Genomic DNA, 15,616 nt, shown 5'->3' with positions numbered 1-15,616 from the left:
CTGCTTACTGGAGCCATTGGCAGCGGCAGAGGCGATCGGATCTTCTCCCTTGCTGGGTATGGAGACGAGTGAGGGGAAGATGGTCCCCACCTGTCTCCATACCATTGCTGGGTGGAAGCGATGTCAAAATGTCACTTTCTGCCCATAGCTCTTAAAGGGACTTTTTTTTTTATTGCATTTTAGTGTTAATATGAGATCTGAGACTTTTTGATCCCAGATCTCTTATTTAAGAGGTCCTGTAATGCTTTTTTCTATTACAAGGGATGTTTACATTCCTTATAATAGGAATAAAAGTGACACAATTTTTTTTTTTTTTTTTTAAAGAACAGTGTAAAAATAAAATAAATAAGAAAAAAAGAGTAGCGCCCGCGTATGTAAACGGTGTTCAGGTATCGCAGCGATCGGTAGAGCGGGAGCAATAATTCTAGCCCTGGACCTCCTCTTTAACTCAAAACATGCAACCTGTAGAATTTTTTAAACGTCGTCTATGGAGATTTTTAAGGGTAAATGTTTGTCGCCATTTCACGAGCGGGTGCAATTTTGAAACGTGACATTTTGGGTATCAATTTACTCGGTGTAACATTATCTTTCACAATATAAAAAAATTGGGCTAACTTTACTGTTGTCTTATTATTTTATTCAAAAAAGTGTATTTTTTTCAAAAAAAATGCGCTTGTAAGACCACTGCGCAAATATGGTGTGACAGAAAGTATTGCAACTACCACCATTTTATTCTCTAGGGTGTTAGAATTTTGTTTTATAATGTTTGTGGGTTCTAAGTAATTTTCTAGCAAAAAAAACTATTTTTTTAACTTGTAAACAACAAATCTCAAAAAGAGGCTCAGTCCTTAAGTGGTTAAAGACAGCAGTCTGGTCCACAAGTTGCTGGATGATTGTTAGCCCCCCTGTGTCCTGTGCTTCTGTGTTGCTGTATTCTTTGATTTTTAGTTGCTAACCGAGCTTTCCATTGGACCTGCCTTGGCTTCTCTTCTGGCTCTGATCCCAGCTTGTTTACATGGACTTCACTCACTGCCTGCTTACTGTGTATGACCTTGACTTGATTTTGACCACACTTCTGCTCCTGTTCCTGACTGACCTCCTGTGTATGACCCTGGTTCTGGCTCCTGAATTTGTTTACTGTTTCATTCATCTGTCAAAATCCACCAGTACATCTAGAGTGACAACTGTCTTACTGGTATCTCTGCACAGTCGAGACTTCACCTGCTCACCTAGAGTGTCTTCTGCCTTGCTGCATGGTCGAGTCTCCTTCTGGTGCCTCGTCTTCTCTGATCCTCCGGAAACTCCTCGGCTGGCAACCTGTGCTTCTTTGGGTGCAGCACTCTCTGTCTTCACCTTCAGGGGTTCTCTGAACTTGGATGTAAGGGAAGCCCTCTTATTACTTGAAAAGAAAAAATGCCAAAGAAAATCCCTGTGGGGGTTTTTAGCAGCAATTTGAGAGACACAAAAAATCTTTCCATAAAAATATAGATTTTATTAGCACAAGCTGATGGAATAGTCATACATCATGAAAAAATAAAAATAGTTAAAATATGAGCTGCGGTATATGCAACAAATAAGCAAATATTGATGAAAAATTAAAAAAATCTTCCACATAATTGATTAATATACAATTGGAATATTTTGACATAAGGTTCCCATATTTCTAACTTAGAGAGCCATTTGATGTATGGAAATACCCCAATGCATTTAAACCCAAAACAGATAATGGTCTTCTTCAGGGGGTTATCATATTTCTGTTGATACAACAATGGACAATTTTTTATACTATGAAACATCATTAAATAGATATGAGTATTTATTGAAAACAACAAACACACAACCAATATTTACCCTTTTCATCAAATAGATGCGTTTGAAACTAGAGACTTTTTTTAAAAAGAGCAACAAACTCATTCAAAGGTGATCCCCGAAACCGCTGAACTGTTGTCCATGTCCAAAGGGTCTCCCCAAGGGGGAAAAACACAATGTGTGGCCAGAGAGCCCCCCGCACGGCCTACAAGTGATCACAGGACAAAAGAGCCTCCCCAAAAATTAATTATATAAGATTTATTCTGAGAACACCCAGGTCCTCCCTGATCCAAATGCCCTGCCCTGTCTCCTATGGGGGGTGTGGCTGGGATCAGTGCAGGGGTCTCCCAGCATGGGGGAGAATGGGAGGAGGTTTTTTTTCCATGTGAGAATTATATGTGAAGTGTAGCGCTATATGAAAATGATAATGTGTGAATCTGTGCACACATTAAACTTGTGACAAGAAGAAATACAAACAATTGCAGTTTTCCAGTACCTCAAAAAAGTGCACTCCAATATCACTGTGTATTGGTGCTTATTCATATGTGTACCACAATAAATAAAGTAAACAATATATATAAAGAAAAAAAGAAAGCACTCTAGAAATCTGAGCACAGAAAGTCCATTTGTGAAAATGAAGTCCCAAATGTAGCGTGAAGGTTTGGAAAGGTAATCCAAGAATGGTTCTACCGAACTGTCAGTGTCGATACCACCACCTTAACAGATGTAGGCTTACCGGATGCTATTGACCCGAATTAACTTATATTCAAAGGGTCATACGTGCTTATCACTCTGGTTGTGGAGAACACACTTCCCAGATCCCAAGTCGGTCAGTCACACTGTCGAACTTGCCTTCCTCCAATTCCTAAATATACTTGATCTTTACCACTTAAAAGAGATCTCCGACACCAACCAAAATCCACATAGGGCAAAAAGATATGGCCAAAATAGCGTGATACTGTTTTGAAATAAGATATATTAGAAAGAAGAATAAGAAATATTAAAAATAGTAACAAACTTACATTTGTGTAGTTACTCAAGTGCTTATCAATAAAAAATAGGCAGTAGTGGAGGCCTCCCGACATGTTTCGTCCACTTGGACTTCATCTGGGGTATACTACCACTGCTGCCAAGCTCCTTTATATAAGGTACAAGATGTAAATGAGCCAGATTCCATCTCCCTGTTTCACCAATAATCACTTCCGGTTTGTATCTAAAGATGGCCGCCACGCCTCTTTCCTATAATATGATTATGTGTTTCACCTGGAATCTATGCTCAATATATTACCAAACAAATAGTATTATTTATCGCAACCCCAATGAGCTTATCATTTTAATGTGAAAGGAAAAAACATTCAAGCGCTCTCTTACCCATCTATGGCATCTAAATGTGAAGTGTGGCACACGGAAGCGACGCTAAAACCATCCATAGCGTCACTTCCAGACTTTCACAGTCACATCGGGGCTTGCACCCCAAGCCTCGATGTCAATGTTAGTTTATACCGGAAATGTCTGCGACGTTACTTCCGGGCGCTCATGAAGGAGTTTGCGTTCCATAATTTTTCATCAATATTTGCTTATTTGTTGCGTATACCAGAGCTCATATTTTAACAAATACATTTTTTCATGATGTATGACTATTCCATTATTTTGTGTTAATAAAATCTATATTTTTATGGAAAGATTTTTTATGTCTCTCAAATTGCTGCTGAAAAACCCCACAGGGATTTTCTTTGTAATTTTTTCTTTTCCGTTTATCGGGGTATGCAGCCTTTACAGATCCAAGATGTATGTCCATTCCCCTCCTTAAAGCTTTCTCATCACTTATGCCTCTGACCAGGTATGTGACAGCTTGATTCAAACATGCAATCAGAGAAAAAATATTTTAGATCCATTTTACAGTTAGCACTGTCCTGATGAGGCCAGATTACACTGATTGGCAATATGCATTGATGTCAGCATGTCTCAACATCATATTGGCCATGTCTCCTCTCCTCCCGAGACTTTGATGATTTGCCTGTACCCAAGCAGGAAAGTTAATCAATACATTCTTCTAAGTAGCAGATACAGGCAGCCATGTACAGTATCTCTGCGCCACAATAATAGGTTGTTTGTAGGCGCCATATTGGATGTTAAGAAACAACACTAAAACACCAACTGAGTTTTGCTATGTGCATACAAGAACTACTTTAGGAGCCATACCAATTCTGTCATAAGTGGCGTGTCTATTAAATAATGAGACTTTAGACAGGCTGTCATTCCCATAAACTGTAGTAAGGATTTGAAAACATTCTGTTGGTGTTTTGTGCAATTTTACAAAAAATTTCAAATTGACACGTTGTTCAACTTTTAAACTTAGCATTTTTTCGGCACACTACAGAAAACACAACCAAATTTAATGGCGACTCACAATCAACTGAACACCATAGAGCAGTGATGGCGAACCTTGGCACCCCAGATGTTTTGGAACTACGTTTCCCATGATGCTCATGCACTCTGCAGTGTAGTTGAGCATCATGGGATATGTAGTTCCAAAACATCTGGGGTGCCAAGGTTCGCCATCACTGCCATAGAGTGTTGCTGCTTGTCATGCAGATTCAAACATGTTCAAGGTCACCACGCATGCAGTTATAACCGGTTCTGACTGCTTTGTTTACTAGGTGGGGTGACGGTCTTGTTATTTAATAGACACACCTCTTATATATCCAGAAAGGAGGATTCCTTTCACAGTCTGCCTTGTCTATCTGCTAACCTCTGTGATAACGAACTTGCTACAAGACTTAGGTTCCTTTCACATAGCCCGGCGGACTCTACTCTGCTTAGTGGGGGATTGCCATGCTGATCCCCTCTGAGCAGGTGGATGACAGGTCCGTCTCCGCTCACTGTGCTGAGACGGACCTGTCAGAGCCCCGCTCTCCTCTATGGGGAGATCGGATGAAAACAGACCACCTGTTCGTTTTCATCCAATCCAATCCGCCAGACACATGGAAAATAGCGTCACCATCCATCTGAATTTAACGGACAGGATCGGATCGGATAGCAGCGGGTGTCAGTGGACATGTCACTGCTGACATCCGCTGCTCCATAGAGGTGAATAGAGGATTCCGATCAGGCGGACCTGATTGGAAAGGACCCTAAAATTGTCCCTAAATTCAAAATTCAGCAGGGATGGTCCAGGTTTTGATTGATGTATGGGCATTGTGGTTGTGCAGAAGTCGATCTACAGATAAACGTCTGTACAACTGCCCGGTTGGAAAAATTTCGCTCGGTTAGTGCTGCAGGCTGTAGACTGCAGCGTTGATGTGTATACACTACCCAACTGCTGTTTTACCCAACTCCCTTCAGGCCATTACCATGTCTGGAAGGCCAGCAAGGAGAGGCAGACAGGCGCGAGCCGATAAAAGAGGTCAAGCAGGCTCTGTGTCTAGAGACAACAGTGCTGGTCGTGGACGCGGTGCATTGTCATCAGCACGTAGCCATGGGACACGCTTGTCCTTCTTTTCGGCAGCTGGACATGTTGAACCGCAACATGCCAACGACTTGGTAGAGTAGATGACCAAGCCCTCTTCATCCTCCTCATCCTCTCTCACCCAGTCTCAGGGTACTAGCAAAGCAGCTGCCAACGCATTGTCTTCCCTCGTCTCAATGTCATCATCAGTGACTCCTTCCCTAGACTCACCACGTCCTCCTGAGGAGTCTCCTGAACTCTTTGAGCACAGTGTTGGGTACATGCTCCAGGAGGATGCCCAGTGTTTTGTAGGCTCTGATGATGACACTCAGCTAGAGGAAGGCAGTAGCGTGAATGCAGAGAGAGGGGATGCTCAAGAAGGACAGCAATCTGGCAGTCATGTTCCACAAGCTGCAGCATATTGCCAGGTTTGCTACAGCGATGAAGAGGGAGGGGATGATGAGGGCACTGACTCCACATGGGTGCCTGGTAGGAGAGAGGAGGAGGAGGAGGCACATGTCCAACGAGGCAGGATGCCCTCCGGGGGCCAGCTTAGGGGCAGCACACCGACTGAATCACACCGCAGAGCTCCGCCTGTGCAGGGCGCTGCCTCTGCGCGTTATTCTAAAAGTTCTTTGGTGTGGGCCTTTTTTGAGATGAGTGCATCAGATCGCACTGCTGCTATTTGCAACATATGTCTCAAGCGCATCTCGCGTGGCCAAAACATCAGCCGCTTGGGCACCACATGCTTGACCAGACATATGTTGACCTGCCATGCAGCTCGTTGGCAAGTGTACCTCAAAGACCCACACCAAAGAACAAAGCGGACCTCTCCTTGCTCCTCATCAGCTGGCATCTCCAACCCCACTAGACCTTCAGTCCTCTCTGAAACCTGCTCTGAGAGGAATGAAGGTGTAGAATTAGGTGTGTCACAGCCAAGGGCTTCCGGGCACTCTGCTAGCAGTACACCCACGTCCGATTATAGCAGGCAAATGTCCCTGCCCTAGCTGCTGGACCGGCGAAAGAAGTTCACTCCCAGCCATCCACATGCCCAGCGGTTGAATGCTAGCTTGGCTAAATTGCTAGCACTTCAACTGCTGCCTTTTCAGTTGGTAGACTCGGCCCCCTTCCGTGAGTTTGTACAATGTGCGGTTCCTCAGTGGCAGGTCCCCAAACACCACTTTTTGTCACGGAAGGTGATTCCGGCTCTCTACCGGCATGTGGAAGGCAATGTCCTTGCCTCGCTGGACAGGGCGGTCAGCGGTAAGGTGCATATTACCGCTGACTCATGGTCCAGCAGGCATGGACAGGGATGTTACCTGTCTTTCACGGCCCATTAGGTCACTCTTCTGGCAGCTGGGAAGGATGCAGGACAAGGTGCAGTAATGTTGGAGGTTGTTCCGCCACCACGCCTCCAAAATGCTACTATTGGTTGTGACACACCTCTCTCCTCCACCCCCTCCTCTTCTTCTTCCTCCATGGCCTCTTCCAGTGCTCTGTCCTCAGAACCAGCGGTGCTCCATAGGCGTTCCAGGGGCTACGCAAGTACGCAGGCAAAACGATGCCATGCCATGCTTGCACTGGTTTGTTTGGGGGACAGGAGCCACACTGGGGCGGATGTTTTGTCAGCTCTGCAGGGGCAGGCCGAGAGGTGGTTGACGCCACGCCAGCTTAAGCCAGGAATGGTGGTTTGCGACAATGGCACCAACCTCCTCTCCGCCCTCCGACAGGGACAACTGACCCATGTGCCCTGTGTAGCTCACGTCCTTAACCTGGTGGTGCAGCGGTTCTTGGGCAGGTACCCCGGCTTACAGGATGTCCTGAAGCAAGCCAGGAAAGTCTGTGTGCATTTCAGCTGATCATTTAATGCCTGTGCTCGGCTGGCTGAGCTCCAAAAGGAGTTGAACCTGCCCAAGAACCGCCTTATATGTGACATGCCCACCAGGTGGAACTCAACGTTGGCCATGCTGCAGCGGCTGCACACGCAGCAGAGGGCCATCAATGAGTACCTGTGCGACTACGGCACCAGGACAGGGTCAGGGGAGCTTGGTTTTTTCTCACCACGCCAGTGGGGCATGATCAGGGATGCATGCACTGTCCTGTCACCATTTGAGGAGGCCACAAGGATGGTGAGCAGTGACAGTGCATGCATCAGTGACACTGTACCTCTTGTCCACCTCTTGGAGCATACGCTGCGTGGAATAATGGACAGGGCACTTGAGGCAGAACAGAGGCAGGAAGAGGAGGACTTCCTTGCCTCTCAAGGCCCCCTTTATCCAGACAGTGTTCCTGCTGTGCCACCCATCACACAGGAAGAGGATGAGGAGGAGGAAGAGGAGGAGGAGGATGATTGTGTCAGCATGGAGGTGGAGGCTGGCACTCAGCATCAGCAGCAGCAGTCTTGTAGGGATGATTTACAGTCCCAAGAAACATGTGGACTTGTACGTGGCTGGGAGGAGGTAGCTGCGGATCATGTTGTCCTTAGTGACCCAGAGGACTCCGGACCGAATGCCTCAGCTAACCTACGCTGCATGGCCTCCCTAATCCTGCAAAGCCTGCGGAAGGATCCTCGTATTCTTCGGATCAAGGAGAGGGACCATTACTGGCTGGTCACTCTCCTTGATCCACGGTACAAGGGTAAGGTTGCCGACCTTATCTTGCCATCGCAGAGGGAGCAGAGGATGAGACATCTCCGGGAGGCCTTGCAGAAAGGTCTGTGCAACGCGTTCCCAGAGACTGGGAGGTTACAAACTCCTGGTCCTGGACAATGTGTTGCTGAGGCATCGGTCAGAAGGAGCGGTGGAGAAGGTAGCCGTCTGACTGATGCTTTCAGACAATTTTTTAGCCCGCAGCCCCAAGGTATGATCGGTTCCAGCAACCATCGCCAGCGTCTGATTTACATGGTGCAGGAATACCTAGGGGCAAGGTCAGACTTGGAGACCTTTCCCACCGAAAATCCTCTGGCTTACTGGGTCTTGAGGATGGATCACTGGCCAGAGCTTGCACAGTATGCAATTGAGCTACTGGCCTGTCCTGCATCCAGCATTCTTTCGGAACGCACCTTCAGTGCTGCTGGTGGCTTTGTTAACGATCACAGGGTGTGCCTGTCCACCGAATCAGTTGATCGACTGACCTTCATCAAGATGAATCATTCTTGGATCACCCACAGCTACCAAGCACCTGAAGCTGATGTAACCGAATAATTTTTTTTGAAATATCACATCCCTTCAAGACTGCCTATGCTGATGCTGAGTGACTGTCCTGTTATGTTGATTGCCTATCCTCTTCCTCCTCCGCTGATATGTTGGAAGAACATTTCTGGTTCTGGGTGATGCCATCAGCCCAATTTTTCTGCCCCTCTTTAACAGGGGCGTTTAATTACAATTTTTGATGCAATGCTTTGCAGCAGGGCTAATTCCTGCAATAAAAATAGAGTATATGGGAGAGGTTGCAGTGTCGTGGCACCAGCACCAGTGTCTAAGGCCCAATTTTTCTGCCCCTGTTTAACAGGGGCGTTTAATTACAATTTTTGATGCAATGCTTTGCAGCAGGGCTAATTCCTGCAATAAAAATAGAGTATATGGGAGAGGTTGCAGTGTCGTGGCACCAGCACCAGTGCCTAAGGCCCAATTTTTCTGCACCTGTTTAACAGGGGCGTTTAATTACAATTTTTGATGCAATGCTTTGCAGCAGGGCTAATTCCTGCAATAAAACAAGAGTATATGGGAGAGGTTGCAGTGTCGTGGCACCAGCCCCAGTGCCTAAGGCCCAATTTTTCTGCCCCTGTTTAACAGGGACATGTAATTACAATTCTTGATATAATATTTCACAGGAGGGCCCGTTCCTGTGCCCACCCAGAGTAACTGTGAGGACTTATAGTGTTGTGGCACCAGCACCACAACCACCAAAGGTCAATTTTTCTACCACTGTTCAACAATGGCATGTAATTACAATTCTTGATATAATCGTTCACAGCAGGGTGCTCCAGCGCCCACCAAGAGTCACTTTGAGGGCTTACAATGTTGTGGCAAAACCAACACCTTGTTCCGCCATTTCTGCAGAGCATATAGGGCAGGCCCTTACTTTCAAACATCCAACTTACAAACATCTCCTACTTGCAAATGGAAGGAGACAACAGCAAGTGAGATGAAAAAAGATGGACGACAAAACAAATTATACAGGGGTGATAACCCTTCCCTATGTTTTCCAAAAAGCTTAAAAATAATTTTTTTTACTGGAGCTACACTTTAAAAATGTACCAGTTGAAAATTACAAACAGATTCAACTTAACACAACAAACCTACACAGTCCCTGTCTTGTTTGCACCGCCTGTATACTGCTCTTCTGAGTATATAGGGCCTGGAGGCCACACGCATTTCCTTTTTTTAATATGGGTACTGGGTTCCCCTTAATATGCGTACAAGTCCCAAAGGGGCTCGTAATGGGCAGGGAGGGCTACCCATGCCATTTTTCTCAATGATTTTCAACCATATTGCAGGAACCAGATATAACATTAAAACCGCAAGCAGTTTTAAATGATGTTATTTCCATTTAATGTCATTTTGTGCAGGGACTATTCTAAACACAGGAAACACGTGGCACTTCACCGGCATACTACAGACACCCCCCAGGCACCATATTTAAAGGAATATTTCACTTTTTTTTCACTTTAATCGTCATTAAAATCAGTGCTCCCGCCAAAACTGCCATTTTTAAAAACATTTTAGGCATTGACCCATGTCCCCTGGGGCAGGAGCCAGGTCCCCAAACCCTTTTTAGGACAGTATCTTGCATATTAGCCGTTAAAATTAGCACTTTTAATTTCGAACGTTCGAGTCCTATAGACTTCAATGGGGTTCTAAAGTTCATACGAATTTGGGGTCCGTTCGAAAGTTCTGGTGCGAACCGAACCGGGGGTGTTCGGCTCATCCCTAGTTGACACACTCTTAATTAGTCTCTAAAGCATTTTTATTATCTCTGTAGCGCTGTGGTAGTACTTCTCAGCCACTGTGACATTTTAAAACTGGAATTTCTGCAGCTGCCTGCAGCAATGTCCAAATCTGAGTGAATGGCTTCCATGCTTGTAATTGTGCTACAAAATAGTCTGTATGAAATTCTGCATTGAAAAAGCAAAACACAAAGCACACTGGACTAGTGAAGACATTTTTACCTATTTTATTGAAATATATTTTAAACATTAGCAGTTATATGCTCATGTTGGTGGTCAATGAAAGGGAAAAATATACCGGAGACAGTGACAGGAAAAACATGCTCTGATGTTTGAGAAAAAAATGCCCCAATGTTGGCGAGATGAATAAATGCCACAGCTTCAGTGGGAGAAAAAAAAGTGTCAGTGAGAGGAAAAACTATCCCAATTTCGATGGCTAATAGGAGTAAAAGTGTCCGAGCATTCGGATGTCCAAGCATAACAGTACCCCATGGGCAGCTGCCAAGCCAAACTGTCCACCATAGAAATGACTCCATAAAACAACTAGCAACTGCCAAAAATGTAGCCAGGTACTTGACTAAAAATGAAGAGTGAGAGAAAATCTGACTGCAGTTGCTGGCTGTAGTGCTGAACTGGGTAACAGTTAGGCTGGCCATATATTATACAATTTTCTTCTATAGATTTCCTTTAGATTTACCAAAACCATATAATATGAGGTCAAATCTAAACACTTTCAATTTGTATGCAATCAGGCAGGTCCTTCTACTACACAGTTGAAGGTAAATCTAAAGGAAATTGAATAAGAAATTTGTATGTGTATGGCCAGCTTTTTATCAGCGAAGGAGGAGGGAGCTGCTGAGTAGGAAGAGTTCAATAGAATAGAGTCAGGCAGAACTGCACTGTGGGAACTGTAGTTCAGAGTAGAGCATCTGTACTGTAATCAAGAACTTTTGAACTGTATTTTTCTGAGGGAGATGCCAGGAGGAGCCAGTTTGCCATTACCACTGCTGCAAATCGACAGGCTAAGCAAGATACGGAGCACTGAGTTTGGGAGTGCTGACAGTCAGAGTCATCTGGGTGCAGAGAAGAAAGTGTACTAATCTCTCTGTGTGACCGGATAGTGAGCTGCAATATTGCTGTGACTGGTGAGCTGCTACTGTGGGGATTTACTATTTGCTGCTAGAGATATTGAGCTCTTTAGGAACTGCCGATACATCCATATAGTAGCCTTATTGCTGCTTGCAGGCAGCTTGACCGGGTACTATTATCATGTGCACCAATGGTACAACTGGACCCCAACGCTAGCCAACCTAAGAGTTAGAATGTGCAAATAAAACAATAGCACAATCAAACAATAATGTAAAAAATATATTTAATGAATATTATTATTAAAAGTAGCCACTGTCACTTAAAAGTGTTTTCACTCCACTTGAACTGGTATAAAATAACAAAAACAGTGCTGCGCTACTGAACAAACAAATGTGTAAGCTAATTTTATTCAATAAAACTGTGCACGCAAACAAAAATAAATAAATACTGATAAGTCCAAAAATATATGAAAGTGAATCAAAGTTCATCAAAATGATCAAGTGACTGATTAAAGTGGATCCAAGATTATCAATTCACCAAGAGTGCAAAGATGCAAAAAAGTGCTTGTGCTCTGCTCCACCAGTATCACAGGCTGTTCACCTCACATACGAGTCAAAATCAGCAGTGTCCTCCTCTGGGGATAATGAAGATTACTGGCGTGGTGTTGACACTTTTACTCATCTCAGACACCTGCTTCTTTGGGTTCCAAAACACCCTGATCATCTTACCATATAGGATAAGTATGCAAAAAAGAGGGCAAAATCTAGTGCTCTCCATATATGGATATTTATTCTTATAGAAGAATAGTAGATGCACTTACAAGTGTGGCACAATAAGGAACAGCATTCAGACAACCAAGTCTTGAGATGGCCACGATGTGGTGTCAGTACACAGGCTCCGTCCCTCTATACGCGTGTTGTCAGGGCGTTGACTTCATTAGTAGGGGTCACAGAGCCAGTCCAGGCTCAGGCAAGATCGCAACACTGGGGTCAGGATCCGCCCACATGCCTGCTTGCTCCCGCCTTCTCCACAGCCCAGTGTTCCAGTAAGCAGGGGGTGGGGGGGGCAGGGCACAGAGCTGCTGACTGACAGACACCACCTCTCTGCTCAGGGAGCTTTGAGAACTGAGCAATCAAAGGTGTTAGGTCACTCGGTTCTCAGTCTGTGCCCTTGTACACACGGTCGGAGAATCCGTCGGAATGTGTCCTATCGGACCGTGTCGTCGTATAATCCGACTGTGTGTGGTATGCATCGGACTGATTCCGTCGGAATATCCGTCGGACCCAATTTTCCAACATGTTGGAAATATTTCCCGACCAACTGGGCTGATCGGACATACTCCGATCATGTGTAGAGAATTTTGATCGGACCAAGTGCCACGCATGCTCAGATCAAATTCCTACATCAAAGCTATTGGCTACTAGCCTGAATGTAGTCCCATCATAACGAAATTACGTCATCATGTTCTGAAAGATCGGATTTTTTTTCGCCAACTTTGTCTGACCGTGTGTATGCAACAGTTTCGGACAAGATCCGAAGGACAAAATCCGACGGGCAAAATCCGATGGATTTGGTTGTGGAAATCTCCGACCGTGTGTACAGGGGCTTAAAGGGACTGGGGGAGAGATGCAGCATCAGTTTGACCTAGGTAAGCATGATTATTAACCACTTAAGCTCTGGACCATTTTGCTGGGCAAAGACCAGAACACTTTTTTCGATTCGGCACTGCATCGCTTTAACTGACAATGTCGTGCGACATTGCTCCCAAACAAAACTGACATTGTTTTTTTCACCACAAATAGAGCTTTCTTTTGGTGGTATTTGATCACTTCTGCGGTTTTTGTTTCTTGCGCTATAAACAAAAAATGTGACAATTTTGAAAAAAAAAATGCATTATTTTTTTGCTTTTTGCTATAATAAATATCCCTCAAAAATATTTTAAAAAAAACTTTTTTGTTTCCCTCAGTTTAGGCCAGTACGTATTCTTCTACATATTTCTGTTAAAAAAAAATCACAAAAAGCGTTTATCGATTGGTTTGCGCAAAATTTATAGCGTCTAAAAAATAGGGGATAGTGGCATTTTGGCATTATGGCATTATGGCATTTTTATTCATTTTGATTTTTATCGTGACTACGACATTATAGCGGAGACGTCGGACAATTTTGGGACCATTCATATTTATATAGCGACCAGTGCGATTAAAATTGCATTGATTACTGTGCAAATGTGACTGACAGTGAAGGGGTTAACACTAGGTGGTGCTGTAGAGGTTAAGTGTGTCCTAGGGATGTGTTCTAACTGTAGGGGGGATGGGCTAGCTGTGACCCGATCAAAGGGAGCTATGATCAGTGACACTGTCACTAGGCAGAACGGGGAGATGCTTGTTTACATTAGTTCTCCTGGTTCTTCCTCTCTGGGAGACGATCACGGGTATCCCCGAGTCCGCGGGACACGCGACCCAACTCACGGAACTCCCGGGCGGCCACTGATGCAACATAGGATAAAAACATTTTATTTGAAAAAAGGGCAATTATTTCAAATACACAGGGGGTTATTTACGAAAAAGGCAAATCCACTTTGCACTGAAAGTGCACTTGGAAGTGCAGTCTCTCTAAATCTAAGGGGTAGATCTGAAATGAGGGGAAGCTCTGCTGATTTTTTCATCCAATCATGTGCAAGCTAAAATGCTGTTTTTATTTTCCTTGCATGTTATTTACAAGTGCACTTTTAGTGCACTTTCAAGAGCACTTGCAGTGCAAAGTGGATTTACCTTTAGTAAATAAACCCACAGTTCTTTAGTAAACTAAATGCCATTCTGTGGGGGTTTGTATCTACTTTGGTAGCTCTAATGAGCAGGGCCCTCTGATCCCTCCTGTATTGATTTGTATTGTATAAGTATACTGTCTGCCCTCATGTTGTAAAGCGCTGCGCAAAATGTTGATACTATATAAATCCTGTATAATAATAATAATAATACTTTAAAGTCTTGGTATATGAAATACAGTTGAGAGTTGGTTAAATATCATGGAGAATGTTTGTAGAATGTTTGCGTAATATTTTAGGAACCATGATTTTGAACATTTCCAAGCACTGTATATAAAATTCCACCTATCATTTTGGAAAGTATATTTAATAACAGTGCACATGTAAATAATTAGAAGGTCCATGTCCAATGGTGTTTTGTTGAGAGCCTCGAATAACTCATTTTGCTCTCAGATGCCTCTCAGTAGTTGCTGAATTCCTGATAATTGGAAGATCACCTACAAAGTACCACAATCTATATAATCCCCCTATCAGAATTCATCTATCAGACCCATTTTACGGCAGAAGAGGACTTTTGAATTATAGGTATTTGCACTTTCGCACAGCTACTTTCTTTTGAAAATAAAACTTTACATACTGTATACTATAACATATTTAGGAACATCATTTGTAAAACAGTCCTAGTTGGACTGTGTTTTTCTGCTCCCACAGTTCTCAAGAACAACTTTGGATGTGGATTGTTAGGATCATCATATCTACAATATCTTTGTATGAATAGGTTAGGTCATAGGGGTGCGCACAGGGTTTGCCAGGGGTGCCTGGGCACACCCTAATCACCCCGCGTGCTGCAGATCCCCATCTGACATCTGGTGGTTTTGAGGCATTCGGTAGTGGGATGTGGCCGCGCAGCGCCGCACATCCGTTTGCTTCCCTGACCGGATGTGCGGCGATTGACGAGGCTCGGGGGTCACTCGGTTTGGTCCCTCAGTTAGTCCCCGCCTCTGCTGCTGACGTGGCGCCGGCCTGGGCGGCGTCATTGACGCTGCCCGCTGGCGCACGCGCAGTAGCCTTTGGCCAGGTCATGGTTATGTGATCCCTCCCATGGCAGGAGTTTGAGATATAAGCGTCTGACATCATTGCCAACACACCGTAGGTATAACGCTGTGACTGATATAGAGGGAACTGGCCATGATGGTCATCCTTGCTCTGCTGTAAGAGGTAACATATTCTTGGACCCTGAGAGCAATATCTCTTCAGATTAGTTTGATTATTTAAGCACTGTAATGTTGCTGTTTACTTGCCATATTTAGATCATTCTCATTTGCTCTTTGTCATAGATCGCAATGTATGTGGCAATATTATCGTCCAGACACTTGATCAAAGGACAACTTTAGATTACCCTTGATATCTCATTTTCTGGGTATGAGGAGTTCAACCATGATGGGCATTGGCAAATTGGTCTCCTGTTACTAATATCTCTACAGCACTTCTGCTTGCTTACCAGTAAGCTGAAGAATATCTTTATACAGCTGCTTTTAATCCTACGGTAAGGTTGTGT

Source organism: Lithobates pipiens, unplaced genomic scaffold, assembly GCF_037356315.1.
Source record: "Lithobates pipiens isolate NorthernLeopardFrog02 unplaced genomic scaffold, aLitPip1_a1.2 Scaffold_18, whole genome shotgun sequence".
Taxonomy (NCBI): Eukaryota; Metazoa; Chordata; class Amphibia; order Anura; family Ranidae; genus Lithobates; species Lithobates pipiens.
The sequence above is the reverse complement of the archived record's forward strand: the minus strand, read 5'-3'. Positions refer to the sequence as shown.